The sequence below is a fragment of the Salvelinus sp. IW2-2015 genome, unplaced genomic scaffold, assembly GCF_002910315.2.
Source record: "Salvelinus sp. IW2-2015 unplaced genomic scaffold, ASM291031v2 Un_scaffold515, whole genome shotgun sequence".
NCBI lineage: Eukaryota > Metazoa > Chordata > Actinopteri > Salmoniformes > Salmonidae > Salvelinus > Salvelinus sp. IW2-2015.
In genome coordinates, this window is record NW_019942566.1 from 707,701 (window position 1) to 725,089 (window position 17,389).

Below are 17,389 nucleotides of genomic sequence, written 5' to 3' on the forward strand. Positions count from 1 at the left end.
CCAAGCTATAAAACTGCTGAACAATTAATCAAATGGCCACCCGGACTATTTACATTGCCACACTTCTGCTACTCACTGTTTATTATCTATGCATAGTCACTTTACCCCTACATACATGTACAAATGACCTCGACTAACCTGTACCCCTACACATTGACTCGGTACCGGTACCCCCTGTATATAGCATGTTATTGTTATTATATTGTGTTACTTCGATTTTTTGCTTTAGTTTATTGAGTAAATATTTTCTTAATTCCATTTCTTGAACTGCATTGTTGGTTAAGGGCTTGTAAGTAAGCATTTCACGGCGCATGTGACAAATAAAATGTGATTATATACTAGAGTTCTTTCTGACCTCATGGTCATATTGCATTAATAAACAGATAAAGGTCAAGAAGTCAAGAAACATCTCATCTTTCTCCTTTTGTTCCACTGGGACAGAAGCTCCCACTCAATCTCTGATGTGATATTATGTAGTCTTATGGAAATCACTCGGCCTATTTTTAACAGCAGAAAGAAAGTAAGCTCTCACTCAATCACTGATGTGATATTATGTAGTCTTATGGAAATCACTCTGCCTATTTTTAACAGCAGAAAGAAAGTAAGCTCTCACWMAAWCWMTRATGWRATATTAWRTARWMTWAWGGAAATCACTCTGCCTATTTTTAACAGCAGAAAGAAAGTAAGCTCTCACTCAATCTCTGATGTGATATGTAGTCTTATGGAAATCACTCGGCCTATTTTTAACTGTAGAAAGAAAGTAAGCTCTCAGTGGTATTCTAGAATAGTCTGTATTGATTCTGCTACTGTTTGACATGTTCCAGCACATTTCACTCTCACACACACTTATCTGGCTTTTCTTTATTTGTGAAATACAGAAGAAATTCAGCCAGTCCCACATCCATTAATCACAACGCAATATAATCCAAACAGTAGAAGTCATTAGAATTCTCTACAGAAAGCAGAAAAATCACAATATCTTTCATAAAGGTCCACCTGGGCCTGACAATGGATCATGCGGCTTGTCAAGTTGTGTGTGTATATATATATATATATATATCCCAAAAACAGAAGCAGAGCAGCAGGGCCAAATCAATAGCAATCACATGTAGTAGGTAATGACCAAATGGAAAGCCATTAAACCTGTCTAACATACATACTCAATCACCTCACTCACCTAGGGAGAACAACCCTGTTATCTCAGGTTACCTAATACTAAAAAGCAACAGTCCAGTAACTTTCCCCAAAAGTCCCATGTTTTCCAGCAATCCTGACTGCAGGATCCCAGATATTCTGCTTATTCCTTCCTGATTCAGAGAATATTCCAACCGGGATATCGGGAAAACCTAGGAATTTACTGGAATTTTGCAATTCTAATTATGAGGAACTGCTATCAAGTAGCAAGGCAAGCTCTATATGAATCAGTCTAAACATTGAAACATTCAAGAATTATGTAAAATGTGAAATTAAACCACATGAATTTCTCATAAATGGCTAAATTTCCTTTAATTCATTGGTTAAGTAGCTAATTAGAAATTATGAATCATGCATGGGCTTCTAATTGGTAGGAAATAGCCACTTTGGGGCCTACTAGAGACTAATTAATTACCAATATAGAGTTCTGTGAGTTACCTTAGAAACCATTAATCAATGATTAGAGGGGCAGGTCTAAAGGATGTCAAAGAGTCAGATCAAAGAATCAGAGAATGTTTTGCCATTCAACATGCAGCATTAAACAGACTAGGATGTTCATATCACTGCAGAGGGAATATGACCTTTCAGATGAAGTTCGGGGTTCGGTGAAGTTGCCCCTCGACGGTGATCTTAGGTTTTGCATTTTCCCCACTAAATGAAGGTCGAACTGGGGGAGGGGAATCTGATCTTATATCTGTACCCACAGTGTGTTGCTCCTCGTGGCAGCCACCTCTCGACATAACAAGATGTCAAAAACATTAAACTGATGCTTTGTAAAGAGAATGGTAGAATGCTCGGTCACTTGCAATCTTCCCAGGGTTGTGAGTCAAATACCAGTTTGATGTCTTAGGATGCTAACTTTCCAAATCCCACCTACTCCTGTCTAGGGAACCATTAGATGATGCAAGTTATTAATTTGGGTGAGCAATACCTTCAAGGAGTAAAACCACAAAATGATGTTCAGTAAACTGCATTATGGGTCCTTTCTGCAGCATAAACATGATTAACGTCCTGCACTGGTGGAGTTTATCTAGAAAACCAATTAGCCCCACACTCTATTCTGAGTCCGAACATGACTCATGATGAAATAAGCCCTAAAGTAAAAGTAATTAAGAAACTGCCAACTACCCCAAACCTAGGCCCAAACCGTTTACCCTCTCTTTGCGGAACACTAACAAGAAATATCGATTTGGTCTCAACTGAGACTTTTTGGCATTTGATTTTTAAAATCTTGTCAAGCTTTTCAAAGCTGTCTTGCTCTGGAAGCAAAGTAATCTATCCGTCCATCACAACAGAACGATTAAGCCATTAGGTCACAGTACAGGGCCTTCAGAAAGTATTCACACCCCTTGACTTTTCCACATTTTGTTGTGTTACAGCCTGAATTTAAAATATATTAAATTAAGCTTTTTTTTTGTAACTGGCCTACACACAATACCCCATGATGTCAAAGTGGAAACATTTTATTAAAAATGAAAAGCTGAAATGTCGTGACTCAATAAGTATTCAACCCCTCTGTTATGACAACTGTGCTTAACAAGTCACATAATAAGTTGCATGGACCCACTCTGTGTGCAATAATAGTGTTTAACATGATTTTTGAATGACTGCCTCATCATTGTACCCCCCACATACTATCTGTAAGGTCCCTCAGTCAAGCATTGAATTTCAAACACAGATTCAATCACAAAGCGGGGAGGTTTTCCAATGCCTTGCAAAGGAGGGCACCTATTGGTAGAAATAAAAAAGCAGACATTGAATATCCCTTTGAGCCTGGTGAAGTTATTCATTACACTTTGGATGGTGTATCAATGCACCCTGTCACTACAAAGATACAGGCGTCTTTCCTCACTCATTTTCCAGAGAGGAAGGAAACCGCTCAGGGCTTTCACCATGAGGCCAATGGTGACTAACACAGTTACAGAGTCTAAAGGCTGTGATAGGAGAAAACTGAGGATGGATCAACAACATTGTAGTTACTCCACAATACTAACCTGAATGACAGATTGAAAATAAAGAAGCCTGTATAGAAAAAAATATTCCAAAACATGCATCCTGTTTGCAATAAGTCACTGAAGTAATACTGCAAAGAATGTGGCAAAGCAATTCACTTTTAGTTCTGAATACAAAGTATTATGTTTGGAGCAAATCTAATACAACACATCACGGAGTACCACTCTCCATATCTTCAAGCATAGTGGTGGCTGCATCTTGTTATGGGTATGCTTGTAATCTTTAAGGACTGGGGAGTTTTTCAGGATAAACGGAATGGAGCTAAGCAAAGGCAAAATCCTAGAGGAAAACCTGGTTCAGTCTGCTTTCCACCTGACACTACGAGATTCAGTTTAGCAGGACATTCACCAAAAACACAAGGCCAAATCTACACTGGAGATGCTTACCAAGAAGACAGTGAATGTTCCTGAGTTGCAGTTAAAGTTTTGACTTAAATATACTTGAATATCTATGGCAAGACCTGAAAATGGTTTTGAAAAGAATAATGGGCAAATGTTGCACAATCCAGGTGTGGACATTTCTGAGAGACTTACCCAGAAAGACTCACAGCTGCAATCGCTGCCCAAGGTGTTTCTACAAAGTATTGACTCAGGTGTGAATACTTACGTAAATTAGATATTTCTGTATTTCATTTGCAATAAAAACATGTTTTCACTTTGTCATTATGGGGTATTGTGTGTGTAGGTGAATGAGAAAATTACAACAAAATATGGAATAAGTCAAGAGGCATGAATACTTCCTGAAGGCACTGTATTTAAAAAACAACGACGTCTTCAAGATCAAATGTATTTACGGTGTATATTTTTTTTATTTTTTATTTCACCTTTATTTAACCAGGTAGGCTAGTTGAGAACAAGTTCTCATTTGCAACTGCGACCTGGCCAAGATAAAGCATAGCAGTGTGAACAGACAACACAGAGTTACACATGGAGTAAACAATAAACAAGTCAATAACATGGTAGAAAAAAAGAGAATCTATATACAATGTGTGCAAAAGGCATGAGGTAGGCAATAAATCGAATAATTACAATTTAGCAGATTACACTGGAGTGATAAATCATCAGATGATCATGTGCAAGAAGAGATACTGGTGTGCAAAAGAGCAGAAAAGTAAATAAATAAAAGCAGTATGGGGGGTGAGGTAGGTAAATTGGGTGGGTAGTTTACAGATGGACTATGTACAGCTGCAGCGATCGGTTAGCTGCTCGGATAGCAGATTTTTAAAGTTGTTGAGGGAGATAAAAGTCTCCAACTTCAGAGATTTTTGCAATTCGTTCCAGTCGCAGGCAGCAGAGAACTGGAAGGAAAGGCGTCCAAATGAGGTTTTGGCTTTAGGGATGATCAGTGAGATACACCTGCTGGAGCGCGTGCTGCGGGTGGGTGTAGCCATCGTGACCAGTGAACTGAGATAAGGCGGCACTTTACCTAGCATAGCCTTGTAGATGACCTGGAGCCAGTGGGTCTGACGACGAACATGTAGCGAGGGCCAGCCGACTAGGGCATACAGGTCGCAGTGGTGGGTCGTATAAGGTGCTTTAGTAGCAAAACGAATGGCACTGTGATAAACTGCATCCAGTTTGCTGAGTAGAGTATTGGAAGCTATTTTGTAGATGACATCGCGAAGTCGAGGATCGGTAGGATAGTCAGTTTTACTAGGGTAAGTTTGGCGGCGTGAGTGAAGGAGGCTTTGTTGCGGAATAGAAAGCCGATCCTTGATTTGATTTTGGATTGGAGATGTTTGATATGAGTCTGGAAGGAGAGTTTGCAGTCTAGCCAGACACCTAGGTACTTATAGATGTCCACATATTCTAGGTCAGAACCGTCCAGGGTGGTGATGCTAGTCGGGCGTGCGGGTGCAGGCAGCGAACGGTTGAAAAGCATGCATTTGGTTTTACTAGCGTTTAAGAGCAGTTGGAGGCCACGGAAGGAGTGTTGTATGGCATTGAAGCTCGTTTGGAGGTTAGATAGCACAGTGTCCAAGGAAGGGCCGGACGTATATAGAATGGTGTCGTCTGCGTAGAGGTGGATCAGGGAATCGCCCGCAGCAAGAGCAACATCATTGATGTATACAGAGAAAAGAGTCGGCCCGAGAATTGAACCCTGTGGTACCCCATAGAGACTGCCAGAGGACCGGACAACATGCCTCCGATTTGACACACTGAACTCTGTCTGCAAAGTAGTTGGTGAACCAGGCAAGGCAGTCATTAGAAAAACCGAGGCTACTGAGTCTGCCGATAAGAATATGGTGATTGACAGAGTCGAAAGCTTGGCCAGGTCGATGAAGACGGCTGCACAGTAATGTCTTTTATCGATGGCGGTTATGATATCGTTTAGTACCTTGAGCGTGCTGAGGTGCACCCGTGACCGGCTCGGAAACCGGATTGCACAGCGGAGAAGGTACGGTGGGATTCGAGATGGTCAGTGATCTGTTTGTTGACTGGCTTTCGAAGACCTTAGATAGGCAGGGCAGGATGGATATAGGTCTGTAACAGTTTGGGTCCAGGGTGTCTCCCCTTTGAAGAGGGGGATGACCGCGGCAGCTTTCCAATCCTTGGGGACTTCAGATGATACGAAGGAGAGGTTGAACAGGCTGGTAATAGGGGGTGCGACAATGGCGGCGGACAGTTTCAGAAATAGGGGGTCCAGATTGTCAAGCCCAGCTGATTTGTAAGGGTCCAGGTTTTCCAGCTCTTTCAGAACATCTGCTATCTGGATATGGGTAAAGGAGAAGCTGGGGAGGCTTGGGCGAGTAGCAGCGGGGGGGGCGGGGCTGTTGGCCAAGGTTGGAGTCGCCAGGAGGAAGGCATGGCCAGCCATTGAGAAATGTTTGAAAAGTTTTCGATTATCACGGACTTATCATGGTGACCGTGTTACCTAGCCTCAGTGCAGTGGGCAGCTGGGGGAGGTGCTCTTGTTTTCCATGGACTTTACAGTATCCCAGAACTTTTTGGAGTTAGAGCTACAGGATGCAAATTTCTGCTTGAAAAAGCTGGCCTTTGCTTTCCTGACTGACTGCGTGTATTGGTTCCTGACTTCCCTGAACAGTTGCATATCGCGGGGGCTCTTCGATGCTATTGCAGTTCGCCACAGGATGTTTTGTTGCTGGTCGAGGGCAGTCAGGTCTGGAGTGAACCAAGGGCTTATCTGTTCTTGGTTCTGCATTTTTTGAACGGAGCATGCTTGTCTAATATGGTGAGGAAGTAACTTTTAAAGAATGACCAGGCATCCTCAACTGACGGGATGAGGTCAATATCCGTCCAGGGTACCCGGGCCAGGTCGATTAGAAAGGCCTGCTCGCAGAAGTGTTTTAGGGAGCGTTTGACAGTGATGAGGGTGGTCGTTTGACCGCGGACCCGTGGCGGATACAGGCAATGAGGCAGTGATCGCTGAGATCTTGATTGAAGACAGCAGAGGTGTATTTGGAGGGCAGGTTGGTCAGGATAATGTCTATTAGGGTGCCCATGTTTACGGATTTAGGGTTGTACCTGGTGGGTTCCTTGATGATTTGTGTGAGATTGAGGGCATCAAGCTTGGATTGTAGGACTGCCGGGGTGTTAAGCATATCCCAGTTTAGGTCACCTAACAGAACAAACTCTGAAGCTAGATGGGGAGCGATCAATTCACAGATGGTGTCCAGGGCACAGCTGGGAGCTGAGGGGGTCGGTAGCAGGCGGCAACAGTGAGAGACTTATTTCTGGAGAGATTAATTTTTAAAAATTAGAAGTTCGAACTGTTTGGGCATAGACCTGGAGTAATGACAGAACTTTGCAGGCTATCTCTGCAGTAGATTGCAACTCCTCCCCCTTTGGCAGTTCTATCTTGACGGAAAGTGTTATAGTTGGGTATGGAAATCCCAGAATTTTTGGTGGCCTTCCTAAGCCAGGATTCGGACACGGCAAGGACATCAGGGTTGGCAGAGTGTGCTAAAGCGGTGAGTAAGGCAAACTTAGGGAGGAGGCTTCTGATGTTGACATGCATGAGGCCAAGGCTTTTTCGATCACAGAAGTCAACAAATGAGGGTGACTGGGGACATGCAGGGCCTGGGTTTACCTCCACATCACCCGAGGAACAGAGGAGTAGTAGGATGAGGGTGCGGCTAAAGGCTATAAAAACTGGTCGCCTAGAGCGTTGGGGACAAAGAGTAAAAGGAGCAGATTTATGGGCGTGGTAGAATAGATTCTGGGCATAATGTGCAGACAGGGGTATGGTGGGGACGGGTACAGCGAGGCAAGCCCAGGCACTCGGTGATGATAAGAGAGGTTGTATCTCTGGACATGCTGGTCTCAATGGGTGAGGTCACCGCATGTGTGGGGGGTGGGACAAAGGAGGTATCAGAGGTACGGAGAGTGGAACTACGGGGTCCATTGCAAACCAAAACAATGATAATGATAACTAGCCTGAACAACAGTATGCAAGGCATATTGATATTTGAGAGAGACATACAATAAGGCATAAAGTGATTGCAGGTCTTGATTGGGAGAGCTAGCTAAAACAACAGGTAAGATAACAGCAGCAATAACAGGGTGCTAGTCTAACACAGCAACAACAGGTAAAAATGGCGACGACTAGGCAGAGAGGGTCGGATTAACTACACACAGATCCTGAGTTAAAGCACAGAGCCGACAGATAAAACACAAATAAAACAGAATGGAGTACCGTGAATTAATGGACAGTCAAGCAGGCATCAGCTATGTAGCCAAGTGATCATAGTGTCCAGGGGGCAGCCGTAGATGGAGCAGGGAGGCCTCCACTAAGCTAGCACGCGGCGTTAAAGTTAGTAGCCCGGGGGTGGTCTGCTCAGACGGAGGGGGTCTGCTCAGACGTGGTCGTGTCGACAGAGAATCCAAGCCGGATGGCGATGGCGAAAGAGAGGTTGTGAATTGTAGAATTGTGTTTGCTAACTGGTGCTAGCTTCGTGGCAGTGGCGCTAGCTGCGCTAGCTGCAAGCTAGCTGTGAGGATCAGAAGTAGTGGCTCAGGGATTACGGCAGGAATCCGGCGTTGTTGTCGAGAGACAGTCCGATGCTGGTAAATTGGTGAGTAATATCCAGGCTAATACACAGGCTGGTGTCTGTGCAGAAGGTAAAAGCTGCTAGCAGCGGCAAAAAATGGCTAAATTAGCTTGTAGCTGATTTAGACCAGTTGTGATGGATTGGCAGGGCTCTGTGTCGGCAAAAAAAGGTCCAGGCCAATTGGCAAAATATGTATTGTAGCACAAGAATTAGCCGGAGGACCTCTTCGGCTAGCCGGGAGATTGGCCTAGCTCGAGGCTAGCTCAAGGCTAACTGTTGCTTGCTTCGGGACAGAGACGTTAGCCAGGAGTAGCACTCAGATTGTCAGCCAGTCTATCTGATCCGGTGTAAAGGTCCAGAGCTTGCGGTAGTAATCTGGAGATTTGGTAGAGAAAAAGCAGTCCGATATTCTCTGGGTTGATATCGCGCTGTGCAGACTGGCATGTATTGACCAAGCTGAGGCTGGCTGGTGTCCGAGTTAACGGTAAAGACCACTAGCAGTGACTAACTGATAACTAGCTAGTAGTTAGTTAGCTGGCTAGCTTCTGATGGGGGTTCCGGTTCTAAAGTATAAAAATAGCAGATCCGTACCACATTGGGTGTTGGGGGTTGCAGGAGAGTATATTCAGTCCGTAGATGGAAAGTGAGATTTAAATATAAACGGAAAAAACGAGGAAAACGATTATTTACACGGGACAAGACAAAACACACGTCCGACTGCTACGCCATCTTGGAATATAATGTATATACAAGGTTTCCTATTTAAATCAACAAAAAGAGCACACTGTGTCCTTTATTAACCATGCTTCACAGGCATAAACAATCACTTTAATCAAAGAGGAAAATAAAATGTTCCCCCTGAAGACTACAAAGAAAATAGGTTTCTCTTCACATTGCTCATAACTCCACATGGTTTCCTCCTGTGGATTTAACACAGTATGAAAATCCTGACGACCTCCATAAAAATAGAGAACAGTTCGTAACTCTTACCTTGTTTTAATTCCAGTTTGATGGAAACGATACAGAATATTTTTCCTAATGGTGGGAAGTTTTAGGATTCACACTGTAGCCCATGAATTAAAAAACGACCTGCTATGGTAAAAACTTGAGGTGAATAAGTGACTCTTAAGTTAATATTTTTTTCATTTTAATATCTCAATCTTTGCTACAGTATGATACATGCAGTTGTCAATCCTTTAAATATATATCAGTAATAAATGACTATTACATGCTCAAAAAGACATGCATTAGCTGTTAAATAGATTAAACAATATTAACATAAATCGTCTACCGGTGCAGTTTTGACAGTGTGTGCTACTCCTTGCAGAAGTCTTGTTTATTTTCAGCGTCCTTAGTTTGTAAAGTTTTTAAATTGATCGCCGGTGTTAACGCTCTAGGTCCTGTTCGGAATCTAATGGGACCGCTCCGGTCATTGATTGCATGGATTAGTAGCAACAGTGTTGCAATGCTTTGACAATCAAACCGACAGTTGAATTGCACAGACGAACGAGCCTGAAGTCAACAGCTAAGACCCCCTCTCTCGCTCACTCATTTCCCTCTCAATTGCTTTACACACTGCAGCAGACTCTCTCTTTTTTGCACTGCGCACCGTTTGATGTTTTGTGTCGCTGGACTATTATTGCCCTGCCAGACTGGTTTGTGTTCAAAGGAACTCTAGGCAGTCTCCTCTGCTGATGTGTGTCTGGTAGCAGTACTCCATCTATCCTACTCTCTTCCTTTCGGCAGGGTTAATACCTGCTTGGTGCCAGAACAGAAATCTTTCTTAATACAGCTACACAATTACTCTACTGTTTGAGACACATCCAAAAATGGCTATTTTGCCTGGATGAGGCTGTACATCTACTGTAGGGCCTTATGTACATTACCTTACCTCTTTTGGCAACTATTGGTCTCGGCTTGATCTACTGTGTTATTGGCCATAAGGAAGTTTACAGACCATATTATTATGGATATATCTGTTTATTTCGCCTGAGGTACCAAGTCAACTTAATGTGCGTTGTCCATGAGAGTGCACTCTTGTGGAGATTGGAATAACTGTAGGCTACAGTAGTAGCCTAAATGTTAAAGTAATTTGCCAGAGCAGTTATACTGTAGCGTTACTAAGTCTGCTACATATTACTTCTAGTTGCTAATCTGTTTATCCAGACACGCTAACACAACACTGCGTTGCAATTCCACTTGCTGTTCCCTCAGAAGGCGTTCATTCAACCTGCATAAGCCTGTGCAATTACGCAAGATGCACAATGGTTGAGATATTGTTTGGGTGATTAAAAAGGGTAATCTGAAATGTTTCTAAAGTCGGGGTGAATCCACAAAAGACAACCTGAGCCGAGGAAGAAAAGACAGAATATAAGTTTGGTGATTGTTGAATAAATATATAGGCTGAACCAATGTGTTAGTGCCCAGTTGAAGAGCCAGGTGTCGGAATCCTATAACGGTAGCTAAAAACAGAGGCTCTCACAGCAAGAATAATTCAATATCTCAAAGCATATCCTCTGAAGAATGAAACGCAAGTTCAACAGATGCTTAAAGAGACAAAAGTACAGCTCATTAGTGATGATGGACAAAAAATAGATAGTTACATATCACAATATTATTTTGGCCGATAATATATCAATACATAGCATTAGCTAGGTAGCGTTAGCTAGCGCTAGTCAGCTGTACAGTCGCCAAAACTCAGGTATTTGCACACACTTGGCATTCTCTCAACCAGCTTCACCTGGAATTCTTTTCCAACAGTCTTGAAGGAGTTCCCACATATGCTGCGCACTTGTTGGCTGCTTTTATTTCAATCTGCGGTCCAACTCATCCCAAACCATCTCAATTGGGTTGAGGTCGGGGGATTGTGGAGGCCAGGTGATCTGATGCAGCACTCCATCACTCTACTTCGTCACATAGCCCTTACACAGCCTGGAGGTGTGTTGGGTCATTGTCCTGTTGAAAAACAAATGATAGACCCACTAAGCGTAAACCAGATGGGATGGCGTATCGCTGCAGAATGCTGTGGTAGCCATGCTGGTTAAGTGTGCCTTGAATTCTAAATAAATCACAGACAGTGTCACCAGCAAAGCACCCCCACACCATCACACCTTCTCCTCCATGGTTCATGGTGGGAACCACACATGCGGAGATCATCTGTTCACCTACACTACATCTCACAAAGACACAGCGGTTGGAATCAAAAATCTCAAATTTGAACTCATCAAAGGACAGATTTCCACCGGTCTAATGTCCATTGCTTGTGTTTCTTTGCCCGAGCAAGTCTCTTCTTCTTATTGGTGTCCTTTAGTAGTGGTTTCTTTGCAGCAATTTACCCATGAAGGCCTGATTCACGCAGTCTCCTCTGAACAGTTGATGTTGAGATCTGTCTGTTACTTGAACTCTGTGAAGCATTTATTTGGGCTGCAATTTCTGAGGCTGGTAATTCTAATGAACTTATCCTCTGCAACAGAGGTAATTCTGTTCTTCCTTTCCTGTGGCGGTCCACATGAGAGCCAGTTTCATCATAGCGCTTGATGGTTTTTGCAACTGCACTTGAAGAAACTTTCAAAGTTCTTGACATTTTCTGGATTGACTGACCTTCATGTCTTACAGTAATGATGGACAGTCGTTTCTCTTTGCTTATTTGAACTGTTCTTGCCATAATATGGACTTGGTCTTTTACCAAATAGGGCTATCTTCTGTATACCACCCCTACCTTGACACAACTGATTGGCTCAAATGCATTAAAGAAAGAAATTCGACAAATGAACTTTGTGTGCAAAGCGTGCAAAGCGGTCATCAAGACAAAGGGTGTCTATTTGAAGAATCTCAAATATATTTAGATTTGTTTAACACTTTTTTGGTTACTACATGACTCCATGTGTTATTTCATAGTTTTGATGTCTTCACTATTATTCTACAATAAAAACCTTGGAATGAGTATGTGCGTCCAAACTTTTGACTGGTAGTGTATATAAAACGTATAAATGCCTTATGGGATTAGTTCAACAGTCTTACCCCATTAAGCACAAAATAGAAGCTTGTTTTACTCCATTGTTTGTGATTAATGTAATGGTGGTGTCATTTCTTCAGCCACATACCTTGGATGTTTTCCAAAAAAGTGGACGATGCCCGCTTGAATGCCAGATTGTAACATTATGCAGAGAGAAACCAAGGGCATTAGGGAGAGAGGAACCAGACAACCCTAAGGGATAACTTTAATGTCACAGTGATACTCAAGGTTGCCTAAAGACAGACAGTGGCATCAAAAGCAATCTGCTTCTAAACAGTAGCTACGAAATAGTACACAGGAGAGTGTTATTGACGCAGACTGCCGTCAGAAGGGGGTTCAGAGACCAGCAGTCACTTACATGTCTTATATTTCAAGAGATCTAGAACAGTTACTATATTAAATGGATCAAATACGTTTTATTATGTATACCATACAAGCCATAGTCATTGTTCAGGTACAGTATATATTAACAAAGAAAGGGGATACCTAGTCAGTTGTACAACTGAATGCATTCAACTGAAATGTGACTTCTGCATTTAACCCAACCACTCTGAATCAGAGGTGCGGATGGCTGCCTTAATCAACATCCATGTCTTTGGCACCTGGGGAACAGTTTGGTAATTGCCTGGCTCAGAATGACAAATCTTTACTGGCCCAACGCTCCTACCCGCCAGGCTACCTGTCACCGGAAGTAGCTTACTGTATGTTAAACGCTCAAATACATTATATAAAAGTATTGGTGTAAAATAAATAACTTTGAGATTGCACTTAATGCACCTTACAAACATGACTGTATTTTACCAACAAATTAGAAGGGGACCATCGCCCTCTCCCAGAAGCTTGGCTGATGCGTAAAACCTGTGAACAAAAGGTGCGATGTGTCCACACTCAAAAAGATTGCATAAAGCTTACTTCATTTTTCAACCATAACAAAATCTCAAAATAAAGAGTGAAAGCTATGAGGGTAAGTTATTTCAAATGCAAACTGAGTCACTCAGGGTTCCTGTTTTTTCAGGCCAGACCAATTAAATCAATAGCTAATCCAATACTGCTTCACTTCCACGACAGAAACACTCATGTACTGACTCACTTGTATGTCACTGAATAAACTGAGTGTTCCCCAGAGCACTTCATTTAATTTTTTTTTTTTATAAATGCACATCAGTGGGGGAAAAAATTATATTCTGTGGAGTCTATTGAACGCTCAGTTTTATCTGAGCACAAGTAATAAAAGGGCAAAAGGGAGGATGCAAGAGAGAAAAATGATAATGAATTTCATTGTGAACGCACCACACTTTAATTATATGTTGGTTGTGGAATCAAAGTGGTGCTCGAGGTAATGAATCATTTCAAGACTGACTCTCATGAGGAGACCCATAGGTCTTTCACTGGGAGAATACACTTCAAGGGGTAGAATCTGTTTGGAATTATACCGATTTCATAGTAGCAGAACATTCAAGTCCACATCAATAACTCAAAGTAAGGAAGACACCACATTTGAAAAAGTGTCTGAGCAGTTTCTATGTCTTCATGGTAAGCACATTTTTGACAAAGTGCCAGACAAATAACCACTTCTGACTGACATTTTGAGCAACCTTATTACAGCCTTTTTTTGCATGAAAACCCATTCAACTTAATTGTAATGAGTCACTGAAGTGGTGACGGGGCTTTTCACACCGTCCATGGATAAATGACTAATGCTGACAACATCTCCACACTAATTCCCATGTTAACCTGATTTCACTTGACTGAGTAATCACAGCAACACTAATGCTGTTCTGATCAGGGTTGTTACGGTGACCGTATAACCACCACACCGCAGTCAAATTACACATGACCATTAAGTCATGGTAACTAGGCTTCTCCAAGCTCTGACGTTCATTAGTAGACTACCAAAATTGCTAAATGCTTGGTACCCAGCATTCTATTGTCCCTATAATCACTCTAACATCAATACAAATGTTTCCAGAAATCTAATCAAACACTTCATTAGAGCCCATGAGCTCATGATGCGCAACATTTCTATAGGCTAATGCAATTGTGTGAGAAAACAGAGTTTGATGGCCTCTATTAAAAAGAGGATCCCATCAGCTTTCTATAGGCTAGACCTACTATATTTATCAACTTTCCCTATTTTTTTTACCTTTATTTAACTAGGCAGGTCAGTTAAGAACACATTCTTATTTTCAATGACGGCCTAGGAACAGTGGGTTAACTACCTTGTTCAGGGGCAGAACGACAGATTTTTACCTTGTCAGAGCTCGGGGATTCGATCTTGCAACCTTTCGGTTACTAGTCCAATGCTCTAACCACTATAAACCACAGGAAAAGCATCCTCCATTCGTTTGTTAAATGCATAGGTGACCAGTATTTATTCTATGCTCCTGTTCTGAGACAGGGGCATGATAATGGTCCATTCTAAATCAAAACTAATTTCACACGTATATTATTTAATATATATAAAGACAACATTAAATTAAGAAGAGTCTGATGGGTGACAATATTAGCCTATCACTTGTGAAGGACGCATTTTCATTTGTGAAGGATGTATTTTCACTTGTGAATGACACCCAGCTTGTGTGCATTAGGCAGGAAAAAGTGCATACCTTAATTTTTTTACTTTCTCAAATCATAGTCGCACACCTCATGTAGCCTAGTCCATATCACAACTAAAGTGGCCAAATGATGACTTAAAGTTAAGCACATTAATCCGCTTTACAACTGGTGTAGAGCCTGGCATACATAGGTGGCGCGTGAGTTTCAAGTTTGAGGAAGATCATTTTCACCATAAAAATGCACCTGTATAATAAAGCATTACATGCATAATCGCATTTAGGGTCACTTTTGAGAATGGTGTTTTTCCGCTAATTGATTGCATTTTGGAACATTTGCGCTAATAGCCTACTGCCGTGTGCGCATTGCTGTGCTTATAATGTGAATAAATAGCCTAACAGGTTATCCGCATTTTAAGCTAAACGTTCTGATACGTTGCATCAGCCTCATTGCCTTTAAACGTTTTTGATGCGACTGGTTGTATTAATTTGGGATCTATTGCATCCCACAACTGTTCCAGAGTATGTTGTTTGGAATATTTCTTTCTTTCACAGAAGGACAAGTTGATCAATAGAATAGGTCAACTTTTGTACTATGGGGGATAGTAGATTGACATAGGCTAGTGCTTTTGCTGGTCGTTAGGCTTACTCATCTTGTTGGCTGACAAAAAGTAGGCTAAATGTGGACAGTTCTTCCAACATCTTCAATATGCACCTGTTCTGTGAAGGGAGTAGTACACAGCGTTGTACGAGATCTTCAGTTTCTTGGCAAATTCTCGCATGGAATAGCCTTCATTTCTCAGAACAAGAATAGACTGACGAGTTTCAGAAGAAAGTACTTAGTTTCTGGACATTTTGAGCCTGTAATTGAACCCACAAATGCTGATGCTCCTGACACTCAACTAGTCTAAAGAAATACAGTTTTATTGCTTCTTTAATCAGAACAACCGTTTTCAGCTGTGCTAACATAATTGCAAAAGGGTTTTCTAATGATCAATTTACCTTTTAAAATTATAAACTTGGATTAGCTAACACAACGTGCCATTGGAACACAGGAGTGATGGTTGCTGATAATGGGCCTCTGTACGCCTATGTAGATATTCCATTAAAAATCAACTGTTACTCTCCATGAGAACCCAAAATATGAGCTTGTTTTTTCCCAATGTTTGTAAACATTGTAAGTGTAAACAAACACTGTATATCCTCATAACATGGTTAAAACAATAATTTGGATATTCTTGCATCCATAGCTCGGTCTATTAATCTGAGAATGGTTACATTCCTCAGGTCCATCCCTCAGCTTTTGGGGCGACCATTTTGTTATTGTTAAACAGTTGCATATTATGAAGATATCACCAACAAAAAGGTCAACAATAGGCCTTTAGCAAATGCAGCATATGGCATTCATTTTTCACATGTAAATAGCACTTTTCAGTAGTTCTCAAAGCATGCCATTATATGAAGACAGAATTAATTTTTCAACTCGAATCAATGAACCCAATAAGTCCTCCATGACAACAAAATCATAAACAACAGAGTAAGGCTGGCTAATAAGTCCTTAGTTTTGGGGTCATGCTGAGTTAAAACAATTTGGCTAATCTATACTTCCATAATTCTAAATCCTGTTCTTGAAGATCAAGGGGTATAACATTTATTAGAATGACTAGAATTCTGATAGACTTCGGTTTTTAATGTAAAGATATAATTTAACCATATTATTATATGTAGTAGAAAGTGATGGGTTAGAAGATGCCTACATAACCAACCCATAAAGTAAAATGTAACATCCATATATGGCCAGCTATGTAAACTTTAACACTGATTTATCCTGCAATAGATGTCATTCTGTTGGTAACATACCTTTTTGTCTTCTTCTAATGTCTCTTAAGGAGAAAGTAATCTAAAAGTAACTGAATGTAATCAGATTAAGTTACTGAGTTTGGGTAATCCAAAAGTTACGTTACTGTTTACAATTTTGGACAGGTAACTAGTAACTGTAACAGATTACATTTAGAAAGTAACCTACCTAAATCTGCTTTAAATGCCTGGATTCATTTGGCTTTTCATCTAGTAAAATTTGCTGCACACTATTGAAGTAGAGAATCATATTTCGAGACCCATGTGTGTCTGACAAGAGCTGATAATCAGCTGAGGGGACACGCTGTACCAAAATGTATGGATGGTGGAAATCATCGCAATTACATGATAGCTTCTCAGTATGAATGAGTAGTATTGCTGTTATTCGTTGCCTACTGCATTCATTTTTACTAAACAGTACATTCTAAATAGTATGCAGTACACAGTATGCAGTTTTAGAAAGTAGACCGCTATCCAGATTTCAGACACAACCATTGTGAGTAGGAGTGGATTATGAACATGAATTTGGAGCCACAGAGGGTTAAAGGGTTCATCATGTCCTTACTGAGCCTACAGTATTCTACAGCACTGACATAGAAAACTTACTGATCAGAGTTGACACAAACCGATATCAGTAAGGACAGTGGAATGAATCAAGACTTAAGCCTCCAGTACTTTGTGGTGAGTCAGGCTGACATAGTAAATCCCAACATTTTTCAGACGAGGCCAAACCATAATTTAAAATGA

The 17,389-nt window shown here is 41.4% G+C and overlaps 1 protein-coding gene across 1 annotated transcript in view; it reads right to left on the reverse strand.

Moving 5' to 3' along the window:
- Positions 1-17,389, reverse strand: part of LOC112068436 (syndetin-like) — a 95,956-nt gene that overhangs the window by 21,175 nt on the left and 57,392 nt on the right. The gene's annotated exons all lie outside the window — the stretch shown is intronic.